This window comes from Panthera tigris, chromosome B1, assembly GCF_018350195.1.
Source record: "Panthera tigris isolate Pti1 chromosome B1, P.tigris_Pti1_mat1.1, whole genome shotgun sequence".
Taxonomy (NCBI): domain Eukaryota; kingdom Metazoa; phylum Chordata; class Mammalia; order Carnivora; family Felidae; genus Panthera; species Panthera tigris.
In genome coordinates this window covers 159,730,127-159,743,541 of record NC_056663.1, presented here as the reverse complement: position 1 = coordinate 159,743,541, position 13,415 = coordinate 159,730,127, and positions in this window count along the sequence as shown.

Sequence of the window (13,415 nt, the reverse complement as noted above, 5' to 3'; positions counted from 1 at the left end):
CAAGTGCTTGGAGTTGCCCTCTTGTGCCGCCATAGCCTGTTGGTGACTGTGCCAACAGGAGAATGAGAGGTCCCTGGAGCAGACCGGCCCCATGTAAATATGCAGCGTGAAGCAGAACTGCCCTGTCCATGCAGCCTACACCAGCCAGCCCCCAGCCAAGCTGCACTCATGTGAGCAAATACGCTGGGATCGGAGAGCTGCCCTGGCTGACTAGCAGATCCCTGAGGAAAAGGGTTGTTTTAAGCCAGATTTTTTTAGAGTCATTTGTTCCTTAGCATCACTGTGAAATATCTAACCAATACCAATCTTGTAAGGCTTTGTACACCAGGGTAAGCATTAGTTTTATTCCCGGGAGAGGTTTTTATTTTTATTTATTTATTTATTTATTTATTTATTTATTTATTTATTTATTTTTAATGTTTATTTATTTTTGAGAGACAGAGAGAGACCGAGTGCGAGCAGGAGGGGGGTAAAGAGAGAAGGAGACACAGGATCTGAAGCAGGCTCCAGGCTCTGAGCTGTCAGCACACAGCCTGATGTGGGGCTCGAACTCACAAACCGTGAGATCATGACCTGAGCCAAAGTCGGACGCTTAACCAACTGAGCCACCCAGGCTCCCCTGGGAGAGGTTTTTAAAGAGTTCAATGGCATTATCCGATTTACAATGAATGGATCATAAAATCATTGTAGCCATCCAGGCAAGAGAGGCTTGGACTAAAGTAAGACAACTGAAGGAAAAGAGAAGTGGATGGAATCAAGGAGCTTTGTGGTTTAGAGAAGAGAAACAAAGAGGGAGTTATGGGGCTGGGGAAATGTGAAGAGAAGGAAAGGTTTTGTTTATCTGGTTTTCAAGACATGAGATTACTAGAGCATGTCTGCATGCGCAAGGGAAGGATCCAGGGAAGGGAGGGGCCAACGCTAATGCAGACACAGCCCTCACTGTGAGCCTCCCCCTGTCCTAAGTGGTTCACTGAATCCCCCCTTTTAGTCTGCATGACTCTGTGAAGTAGACAACATTAACGCCACATTTTACAGATGGGGCAACAGAGGCACAGAGATGGTACATAATTCTTTTAAGGTCATACACCTAGTAGGTGGCATAACCAAGATTCACACCAGGAAATCTGACTCATAGCCTGTGTACTTAGCCACTAAAGCAAACTACTGCATGAGCCCTGTCCCCAAGAAGTGAGAGGGGATGGCACCACAGTACAAGAGGTGAGGCTGGTGTTCAATAGGCTGAGGAATGCTGCATCCATGGAAACAGGAGTGAAATGGAAAGAATGGTTACACATGGAGAGAAGCTGTCTGCTGGGAAGGTGACAATGATGGGGGTGTCCCAATGGGTGGGAAGGACTGGAAGCATGGGAGATGCTGGTCAAGAGATGGATGCTTGGGGCACCTGAGTGGCTCAGTCGGTTAAGCAGCCAGCTCTTGATTTCAGCTCAGGTCATGATCTCACAGTTCATGAGTTCAAGCCCCACATCTGGCTCTGTGCTCACAGCATGGAGCCTGCTTCAGATCCTCTGTCTACCTCTTTCTGCTTCTCTCTCTCAAAAATAAATAAATGTTTCTAAAAAGTTTTAAAAAGAGAGAGAAATGGATGCTTGAAGTAAAGATATGGACATAGTCCAGTTATGGGCAACAGAAAGGTCAAAGTTAAGACTGCCAAAGTGGTGGCTGAGGTAGAAAGAGCAATCCTGGATCAAAGAAGCCAAGGTGCCGGGAGATGCCAGGGACGTGTGACAGGAAGACAGTGAGGCAGGCTGGCCAGCCGTGAATGGGAAGGTCTTGGGGCAGTAGATAGAGCAACAGAGAGGGGTGGTAAAGTCTGAAGGCACAAAATCCAAAGGAGCTGGGTGTTTGAAGGAAGAAGCAAGAGATATGAACTTGATGTTGGAAAGACACCACAATCTCCAAGGCCTGTGGTACTTGCACCATGAATAATAACAATGATGATGACAGAACATCGATACTAAGCTGCTTCCACTGGAGAAGACTGCAGGGGAGGTGATGTCCATAGCCAGCACCGGGGTTTCAGTTAGGTCAAACAAGTGGTGAGGACATTCAAAGCAGCAGCTGCAGATGTGAGGGGTTTGCTGTGATTGCCCATAAAGTCCAAATGGCACAGGGAAGAGTTTGGGAGGTTGGGGAAGAGGAGGAAATTGGGTCAGATGAGTGGAGGTAGAGAACAGTAGCAGAGGGTACAGATGATGTGGAAGCCTGAAGGAGGTGGCCTTCTGGTGGGTATGTGAGAGGCACAATGGGATTAGTTCTGACAAGCCCTGGGGAGGCCTGGTGTCCACATCATGCCAAACAGTATGGGTCTACAGGGCCACCATGTTCCTCTCCTGCTGACTACAGCGGTGATGGCCTGCATTGGAAGACAGATTCTGAGGCCTTTCTCATCTGTCCACAGATAGCCAGGGGCTAGCAGTACAGGCCCAACAGAGTGATAAAAAAATTAGAAAATTAATTCATCACAGTTCTGCCTCTATTGTATAACAAAGAATAATCATTTATCTGCTTAAATGGACAGCGATTTAAAATATTAGTGATTAGAAAGTACTGAATTGGTCTTTCTTGCTATGAATTGTAAAATTGCAAAATCCCAAGCATGCTTTTGAAAGGAACTTATGCTCTTGACTATACTTGAACACTAATGACTTACTGAATCCAGAATTAAAGTACACAAATGATTTTCTTAGAAGGAATAAGCATAAACAAGATACTTATTCAGGGTTCTTTTCTGCTGTAAACATTGATTAGCATTATCAGAACAGAAAGTATTCAGATTTGCTTCTGCTGAGAAATGCATCATGACATTGGCAGGCATTGTTGTTGTTTATGACAGATAATCTTGTGGCATATTGTTTTGTTTCTAAATATAATATTTCGTAATTCCAATGTCCACTAATGAGTGGCTAGTTGATGAGATTATAATACAACTACATAATATATCATACCATATACCTGTTAAAAAGTGAGGTATATCTATATATGCCAATAAAGTGAGAAATAGAAAGATACAGTACAAAACATACAGAATGATTATATGTGTGCGTACAGAGAGAGACAGAAAGAAAATACACACAGGAAAAAGAGAGTTACATATGATAGGTAATTTTTTTAGGGATTCCTTCTTGAGAGGGGAATGTTTCACTTTTAAGTTTCTTCCATCTTTATCGTTTTTACATGTTCAGTTGTGGAACAGAGGAACAGGGAATAAATAAATAAATCAGGGTCTATCCATCACGGCCATTAGAAAATCTCAAAGGTCAATCAAAAGGGACTCTTGTCCCTTGGATGAATCCTGTTTGTCATTTAAGCTCGTCTGAAAACTCACTATTGCACTGACCAGGGTTCTTCTGTAGCTCCGTACATTTCCTGTCTTTCAGGTAAAACTGCATTTGCAGAAGCGTGTCTGTATCCAAACTAGATTGTCTGCAATCTAGTTTGCAGAATCGGTAACTTAGAGATCTTTGTGGAAATCGATCAGCAGGAATCTGTAATCAAAAAGGATCATTTTTTGAGTGAAGAAAAAGCAGGGTTTTTTTCCAGATTAGCAGAGGTGCCTAGAAGAGGAAGACAAGGAGATGAATGAAATGAGATGGAGTCTGACCCTTCATATCAAGTCTCTGGTTTCAGATTGTGATGAAGAGAAGGCCTAACCATGAACCTGAAGAGGCAGAGAGGAAGTCCTCCCCATCCTGCAACAGACTGAGAGACTGCGGTATAGAACTGGCACTGTGCCCAGCGACATCCCCAGGGCAGCAGCAGGAGCTTGGTGAGGAGACAAGAGAAGAATCTGAGTGGATAAATTTCTGAACACAAGCAGACACCACTTTGGGGATGCCTGAGATAAGGAGAAGCGTTTCAGGAAGGGGATAAAATAGGAGCCAAGATTTCCCATGATTTGGGCAACAGTGCTAACAGGATCTGCACTCAAGCCCCACAGGAGCTCCAGGATATGTTTCTTATTCCACACTTCTGGTGCCGTAGAAAACTATCGCCTCCAGGACTACATCTGAATTTAGGTCACAATTTCTTTGCTGAAGACTGCCAAAATACTTAGTTTCTCTTTTTCATCTCAAATTACTCTGTGCTCAGATCATAAAAATTCGTGGAATCTTCCATTTGCCTTTGAGTTCTGATCTAATTTTTTATGACACATCTCCACTTGACATTGTGATGAAAACTGTCCTCTTTGAACATTTAATCAAACACTAATCACATAAGCGTTCACTATTCAAAGAACAGCCCCAGGAACTCAGAATCCTTGAAAATGCACTTAATTTTAAGTTAAGTCACTGAATATTCCTAAATAAGAATAGCAGGATTAAAAAGAAAATGTAGAGACTCAATGGCATTTGCCATATGCCTCCATTCAGGCACTAGGCTGTACTTTCAGCAAAGCTGTCTTCAATTTAAGAATGTGCCATAGGCTCTATTGGAAAGAACATAAATAATGGAAACTGGAGCCTGGAAAATGGCAAGCTGGCTCATCCTCTCAGAGCATCATCCGTTAGATCCAACTGAAAAAGCTAGAAGCTATAAAAAATGTATGCAGGACTTCTTTTTAAGCATTAACACACCACTACTTTAAATGTTGGTTCTGACTGAGAAATTCCTCTCTGCAGGTGCTTTTTACCCCTATAACCTCAGCAAGCTGCCAGGGCCTCAGGAGACTAAACAAATTGCTAACTTAAAAATTCATTATAGTATCTGTTCCCTTTCCAAGACATAAAATGTACTCTATAATTTGCTCTTCTGAATCTCCCGAGACCTTGATCTTCAAGGCCCTGTGTGCTTGTATGACGCCATTTCTTGTCCATTATTAATATACTGGATAGGCTTTTAAAAAACACATCACACCCAAAAGTCCTAAAATGGGAAGTGAAAATGTCACTAGCCAGCACATTAATTTCCCTGAAGTAAGCAATAGTAAAAATGATGACAAAGTTGATAACAACACAACTAGGTTCCTGGCAAGGAAGTGTGAACAGTTCAAGTCCATAGTTTACATTTACCAACACACAGTGGCAAATGAATGATGAAGTCCAGGGGCATGGAGTCACCGTTAGAGGTCTATGAACAAAAGAATTTCAATTCTGTGCAGCTATGAAAAATAATATAAGATTATTGGGGATATAATATAAAAGTAGAAAGTTTAAATAGGCATTATTTTAAAAATATATCTGAGCAAAGGCCAAGGCTTAGTACAGATAAAGCAGGTAGCTGCTTACCTTATCACATTTCAAAGACTCTCGTAAAAAGGGCACATAAGCCCAAAATGGTTACAACTCAAAAAGGCCAACTTGAGATGCTTCTAGAATGGGCCCATGTGAAAAGGCAGGATACTAGAATCCAGAACTGGAGAAACAGACCCTGTCACAGAGCACAGTGAGATCCCTGAGAAACCAAAGAAAGAGTGAAAAATAGGTGCTCTGGATATTATTCCAAACTAACCTGTTGGAGTCTAGGTCATGATTAATAGCTAGATTTTCTTTCTCTGAAAGCTTGGGTCTGAATTCAGTTCAAAGCACATCCCCAAAATTTAGTCAACAGACAAATATAATAGACATGGATTAAATGGATGAAGAAACAGAAAGGCCTAACTGAAGAAAAACCCACAGATTATTTAACGATAATGTTTCTTTTTTTGAAATAGAGCACTTTTTGGAATGCAATAATAGATAGATGGAGGCAAAGAGAACAATTTGATTAGACGGGGATACAGGAAAAGTCCTAGGACACTAAGAGTTTGGCCAGTCATCATAATCTATTACGGATGAGATCAGAGATAAGCAAAATCACTTTAAAGAGACAGAATAGCTAAGAGCATGATCTGACTGTAACTCAATCTTGATGATACTGGCATATATGATGAAAGATTATATCACTCAGAACACAGAATCTGTGGGATACTACTGGTTTACTCTGGAGATGTTCTCTGCCACAGGACTCGGATTTATACCAGGCATCTCCTCGGCCTCAAGGATCCCTTGAGACGATTTACATAATATTACTTCAATTTTGTCTTCACTTAGCATCCTTTTGACTGTGAATTCAGCCTTTCAGGCACCCTGATACAGGAAGGATTCATGAAATGATAAAAATGAATATTTTAGTGAATGAAAAGTGATATTGCCCATCAAAATTAATAAATTAGGGGTGCCTGGGTGGTTCAGTCAGTTAAACGTCCAACTTCGGCTCAGGTCATGATCTCACGGTTTGTGAGTTTGAGCCCCGCGTCAGGCTCTGTGCTGACAGCTCAGAGCCTGGAGCCTGCTTCGGATTCTGTGTCTCCCTCTCTCTCTGCCTCTCTCCAGCTTGCTCTCTCTCTCTCTCTTCCTCTCTCAAAAATAAATAAAAATTAAATATATATATGTGTATATATATATGTATATATATAAATTATTAAAAATTTATTTATTAAAATTTATATATTAATCATAATATATTATTATATAATATATAATATATAATATATATTAATTAATAAATAATTAATTATTTATTAAATAATTCATATATTAAAAAATATATATGTATATATATCTATATATATAAATTATTAAAAATTTATTTATTTAAAAAATAAATAACTCGACACTCAGATATATACCATTCTTCTGTAAGTTAACATCAGTCTGTCCTCTCTTCTCGTCTCAGGAGACAGCTCATGAAGCACTGACATGTAAATTTCTAGAACTGCAAATCAAACATCAGACCTGGACAACAGGAATTTTACCCCACTTTGTGGGAGAAGTTGGCAGCCAGTTGGTTAGCCCCTCATTAAGTGGTTCTACCCCAACATGTAAAAATAAACATGAGAATACATGATCCACTTAATATCCTGTGAATTTAGCACTAGTGATTATGTGCTTCAGAAATTAACTATATAAATCAATAACCAATATTAAACCCATTAGTTTGTATAAGAGTAGACACCATATCTATTGTTTGTTGTGGGCCCTAATGCACTGCCTGACATGTATTAGGAACTCAAGAGGTTTTTTTTTAATAAATACAATTTAAGAAAGGAAGGGAAATAAAGGGAGCAAGGGAAGAATTCAGGTTCTTTCCAGTTTAAGCTACTAAGTGAGATGTGATGACTTTTCATATGACTGTTGTGCCAAGTGGTTTCCATCTTTTTGAGAAGCTATTCATAAAAATTTTTGGAGGCAGAGAGAACTGTGACTATATGGCAGTCATGCAACTAGTCTGTTTACTATAATATGAGGCTGTGAAGATTCAAGTTGTTCCTGCCCTGTTGGGGGAGGTCATTAAGAGGATATGACCCACGAGCTGGACTGTAGCAATCAGAGGCTCCTCACCTGTCCCCTGTCCTCAGAATGTGCATCCTGCTTGCCTTTCCCGCTTCCAGAAGCTGCCCCAACGGTACAGCCTTGAGACAATGATGTGGTGTTGAGTTTATGTGACTGAACCCAGTGAAGGCCTTTATGTAAATTCTTAACACTTGGCAAGCAGGTATGGCGATCTCATCTGGTGGCCGCCCAAGACAAGCCTTGTATGTAAGTTCCTTTGCCAACTGACAATCTGGAGTGGCCTTTTTCTTCAGTCTCCTTGCCCTCGTGTATGGTGGCTAGTTTCCGATTACCCCCAAGAATCTCCCAAGAAGCTTGCAAACCAACATGTTTAATATATGAGATTATTTAAAAATAATTTCCTATTTATATTTACTATCCAGTTTGAAGAAAAGAGACATCTGAAGGTCTCTGAATGAAAAGAAAGAGAGAACAACAACCCATGAAAAGGTGGATGAACAACTACCTTTATATTGTCTTTGTGTTATCGGAGGGAACAGAGCATGATAAACCACAACAGATAATCCAGGATGTTCATGCCTTCATCAGGGAAACTGGGCAGGACATTTGCACACACCGTATGCTACTTTGTCATCTTATATTACACTGTGTTGACATATTATGAACTCCCTAACATCAAAGTTATTTCTGTGCTTTTAAAATGTCAGAGTTTAAGGTCCAAGCAAAGACCTAAGCCCTTAAGGGAAAAAAAACTAAGACTTTAAAAATCTAGTGAGGACATTATGCTAAGTGAAATAAACTAGATACAAAAGGACAACTATTGTATGATTCCACTTATATGAGGTACCTAGAACAATCAAATTCATTGAGACAGAAAGTAGGATAGAGGGGGCCAGGACCAGGGGAGGGAAGAGGGAATGGGGAGTTAGTATTTAATGGGTACAGAGTTTCATCTGGGGATGATGAAAAAGTTCTGGAGATGGATAGTGGTGATGTTTGCACAACAATATGAATATACTTAATGCTACTCAACTGTATAGTTAAAAATGGTTACAGTGGTAAATTTTATGTTATATATATTTCACCACAATAAAAAAATATTCAGTGAGAAATTAATTACTCACTAGACTCTGAAGTCACAACTTGAATGGAGAGAAGCTAACAACCCAGACACATCAATCTCCTCTTCCCATTCACATGGCTGGTATATTGAAATGTTCTGAAGATCAATCTTCCATTGAGACCCTTGAGAAGGCTAGTTAGAATGACCCTTGCCACCCTAGCAGTTAATGATTCCAAGAACTCAAGCATCTACTACTAATAACAATCATTATCATTTACTGAAGGCCTATCACGTGCCAGCACTGATGCCATTTCTTTAGAAGGTAATTCAAAGACCTTTGTGTTCTGGCCACAGCTTACCTCTCCAGCCCTACACCTCTTGGGTTCCATGTTCAATCTATACAGAATTATCTGCATTTCCCCAGGATGTATCACATTCTTCCGCCCCTGCAGCTCTTCACACGTACAGACACAGACACACAAACAAACACACACATGCCCTTTTTCTTGTTCTACGTGTGGTTCCCTCCTCTCTACATGTAGCCAACTTTGGATCATGCCCTAGGCTTAGGCCTCAAGATCCCAGCTCCCTCCAATAATCCCTCTGATCACAGCCAAAACTAAAGTTTCTCAAACCTGGCTTCACATTAAAATCACCTGGGGGACTTAAACATTACTGGTCCTCAAGTTTTACCCCTAGAAATTCTGATTTTAACTAGTCTATGATGTGACCAGGATATTGGTAGTTTAAAAAAAAAAAAACAAAACTCTCCAGGGGATCCTAGTGAACAGTCAAGGCAGAGAACTGCTGACCTAAACTGAATTATTTATTTTCCCCCTTACACACCCGAGGCCCTTCAAGCTTCTCACTGTCTTAGCCTGCATCTTAATTTGTTGTAATAAGTTGTTAGCTTGGCCCTCCCTTTTGAACACAAGCTCCTTGAGGGAAAGTTCAAGTTCACCACAGTATCATATAACCTAGAACAGTGCCTGGAACATGTAAGCATTCAATAATCACATTGAGTTGCTTTCTGAAATTGATTTTGCACCCACTCCACATGATAATTTGAAAATGAGCCCACTGAGGCTTAGAGAGGCTTAGTCACTTACTCAGAGTCCACAGCAAGTGAATGGCAGAGCCAGATCAGAACTTTGCTCTTTCTGACTGCAAAACTCTATTTACTACGCTACAGTGCCTTCAAACTTCTTGAATAAGTTGCTCATATTAAATGAGTTGTTCCTGCTGAGCAAGTAAGAAATAAAGGCAAAACTTGTCGGGGCACCTGGGTGGCTCAGTCAATTGAGCGTCTGACTTTGGGTCAGGTTATGATCTCACAGTTTGTGAGTTCAAGCCCCACATCCAGCTCTGTGCTGCCAGCTTAGAGCCTGGAGCCTGCTTTGGATTCTGTGTCTCCCTCTCTCTCTGCCCCTCCCCCGCTCATGCTCTCTCTCTCTCTCTCTCTCTCTCCTTCAAAAATAAATAAAAACATTAAAAAAAAGGGCAAAACTGGAAACTCTAAGTATACTGTGAATAACTGCATAAAATACATCCAACAATCGCTCAGTTTGCTAAACTTGTTGGAGACAAGTTTGATGAACAATCAGCAGTGTGCTGCTGGAGAGGCTTAATCACCTTTCTCAGAGGAACATCTATTTTTCACTGATTAGAACCCTTTTTTTTCTAGGACTCCGATCCAATCAAACCTGAAATGGTTTTAACATACCTAGTTTCCCAGCAAACAACAAACAAAACAAACCCAGTGAAAGAAAACTGAAGTTGTAATGTCCACTGCAACTTTCTCAGGCAACCACACCAGGAACTACCGCTCCATCTGAGGGCCAGCCTGTAATGCATATGCTCAAAATGCAAAATGAGGACTTCAAGTTTCCCGTGGTTGCTCATTCTCTGTCACGGTATCTGTTTTCTCCAAAAAGCAAACACTGCTGGGACCACTCCACTGCCTGGCTAGACCAGAGCACCCATCATGGGACCAGATGCACCCATGGAATAACAAACAGCACTTGTTGGCTTGTGAGGCTTGATGCTGTCCTGAGATGAACCTTCACTCCTCAGGTTTCCCTTACCGCTCAGGAGAGGAGCTTGGCTGCCAAGTGCCAGGTGGCATAGGAGTGCCAACTGCTTACTTCTCAGTACCCAGCGCCACTTATTACTATGGAAAATTTGAAGGATGTACAATAGCAAGTAAACACTTCTACCCACGATTCAACCAGATGGTAAGCACCGAGTGCACAAGTCTGTGATGAAGATGGTGAGCCGGGCCCCAAGGCTGGGTTTGTACAAATGTTCTCACGGCATATTACAGGATGGGACACTCTACAGTAAATCTCAGCACAAATGACTAAAGTGCCCTTTTTTATGATCCTGGAAGTCAGGAAGCCTGCCAACCATGCCAGTACAATCTTTTGGAACTTTATAGGAGGCCTCTGCCTTTCCTTGCTTCGCTCTGTGGGAATAACAGCAGATTGGAAACCATGGCAGTCAGGAGCGGAAGTTATAAAGTCAGGTACTCTGGGTGTGAGAGCCAGTTCAACTGCATATTAGTCTTGGTACCTGAAATATCTTGTTTAACATCTTCTAGGTTTGTTTCTTCCATCTATGAAGGGGGAATAAAATAGTAACTAATGGATATTGTGATAATCAAATGAAATACTGCAAGGAAAATACTTAGTACAAATCCAGTTTTGTTTTTTTTTAAAAGGTGTTCGGTAGGGACATCTGGGTGGCTCAGTCAATTGAGCTTCTGACTCTTGGTTTCATCTTAGGTCATGATCTCTTGGGGTTCATGAGTTCAAGCCCTGCATTGGGCTCCACGCTAATGGTGCAGAGCCTACTTGAGATTCTCTCCCTCTTTCTGCCCCTCCTCCCCCTCTCTCAAAATAAATAAATAAACTTTTTAAAAAAGAGGTGTTCATTAAATGGTAGAGTTTGATATTATGAGCGATAATGGTGTTGGTTCCTCTAATTCTATCTTGCTTGGTCTTGGCTCAATGGATGGCCTCTTCGGCAGCCAGCTCCCTGGAGTCCCCTAGTGCTTCACGGTCACAGCCACCTCCTCTACATTCCCGCTGCAATATTCTAGGAGTCTATGAGTGGCCAAGTGAGTTGTATAATCAAAGAAGTTCTGAAGTCAGAAGACTGTGAAGTCACTTTGCCGGGAGTGGCATGTGAAGGCCTGGTGCATGAATTGGCTCTCTAAATTTAACTCATTTATTTGTATCTTACCCCAATCCCAAATACTGATGGGATTTTTATTTATTTATTTTTACTTTTGGATTACTGATTTATTTTATAGTATTTTATACAAAAATTTCTCACAATATAAAATATTACATATATTCTATTCAGCCAGCGATCTTCAAGTTTGAGTGTACCTAAGTATTTCCTGGAATGCTTATTATACAGTAGATTTCTGAATCCCAAACCCAGAAATTCTGAGTTTGTATATCCTCATATCTGTACTCTGAGGAGAGGCTGTATTAGTACTTGATGGGATTTTTTTTATTACTTTATTTTTTTTTTAGAGGGAGAGAGAATGTGCACAAGCTGGGGAGAGGGGCAGAGGGAGAAAGAGAGAGAATCTTAAGCAGATTCCATGCTCAGTGCAGAGCCCAATGGAGGGCTCAATCCCACAACCCTGGGATGGTAACTTGAGCTGAAATCAAGAGTCAGATGCTCAATCAACTGAGCCACCCAGGTGCCTCTGGTAAAAAAAAAAAAAAGTTTTTTAAGCACATATAATCAATGGAGAAAGATAAACAGCTGAGGAAGTCAAAGGGAAGAGAGAATATAGGTAGGGAAATAGCAGGCCAGCCATAGAATTTCACCTAATCAAGTCTCAGACAACCGTGGGATACATATAGGCAAATCTGGCTATAAATATCCTGTTAGCAAAACAAAGAAGAAAAATATGATCAATTGCAAAATTCATATATGCCAAAATATGTCTTTTATGCCAGCCACTGTGCTAAGCATTTGATATGTATTAACCCACTTAATGGTCATAGCACTTCTATAATTTGGTGTTTTGTTGCCATTTACACAGATGGAAAACTGAGGCTCTGAAAGTTAAAATAAATGGCATTAGAGACACTGGAATCCTAGTTGTTTGGGTTCATCGCCTGGGGTCTTAAGGAATAAGCTATGTTGTTTTGAGAGACAACATAAAACAAATAATAAGTTTAGAGGAAGCATTTCCTAACACGAAGATCTGAGCCTTCAAAAAGACCAAATAGTCTTTGACAAAGTAATTGATTTCCAGATTTGAGGATGTCCCAGATCAAAACAAAAAAAATTGTTTTTCATTTTAAGGGTGAAGGAATATGATGTACAGCTGACAACTTTTTTGTTTGTGTGTGCCAAGTAAGAACATTAAAACAAGTACCAAGGATAGTGGACATCATTTCATGAATACATGACACTTAAGCACCAAAAAAAAAAAAAAAAAAAAAAGCATAATCTAAAACATAAAGGACCTTATTTTTTGTTTGTTTATTTGTTTGTTTTAAAGTTTATTTATTTTGAGAGACACAGAGACAGAATCAGCACTGACAGCACGGAGCCCAACAAGGGCTCGAGCTCACAAACCATGAGATCATGACCTGAGCTGAAATTAAGAGTTGGATGCCTAAACTACAGAGCCAACCAGGTACCCCTAAAGGATCTTGTTTTTAAATTCTGAATAAATTCAGTTCTGTGAAAAAAAATGTACACCATCTATATCTTTCTCATTTGCCTCTGGCAAGAACAGTCACAGAATATCAGTGGTGCATGAACTGGCATTCAAGATTCCTTGACAACATCTCTGTGGAGTCTCTGTGACCCTATCACAGCATGAGCCCAAAAGCAGAACTGAGACTCCATCCTTCTCCTGGCTAGATCTCAGGAAGGTTTCAAAATTAAGTCTCTTAAGGACCAGAAGACTTGATCAGGTCAGAAAACGCAGAAGGTCAATGGAAAATGACCAGTGGGAGCCCTCAATTTATGATTTTCATGCAAGATGCACACAGCCCTCACAAATAGGAACACATCACTGCACTCTC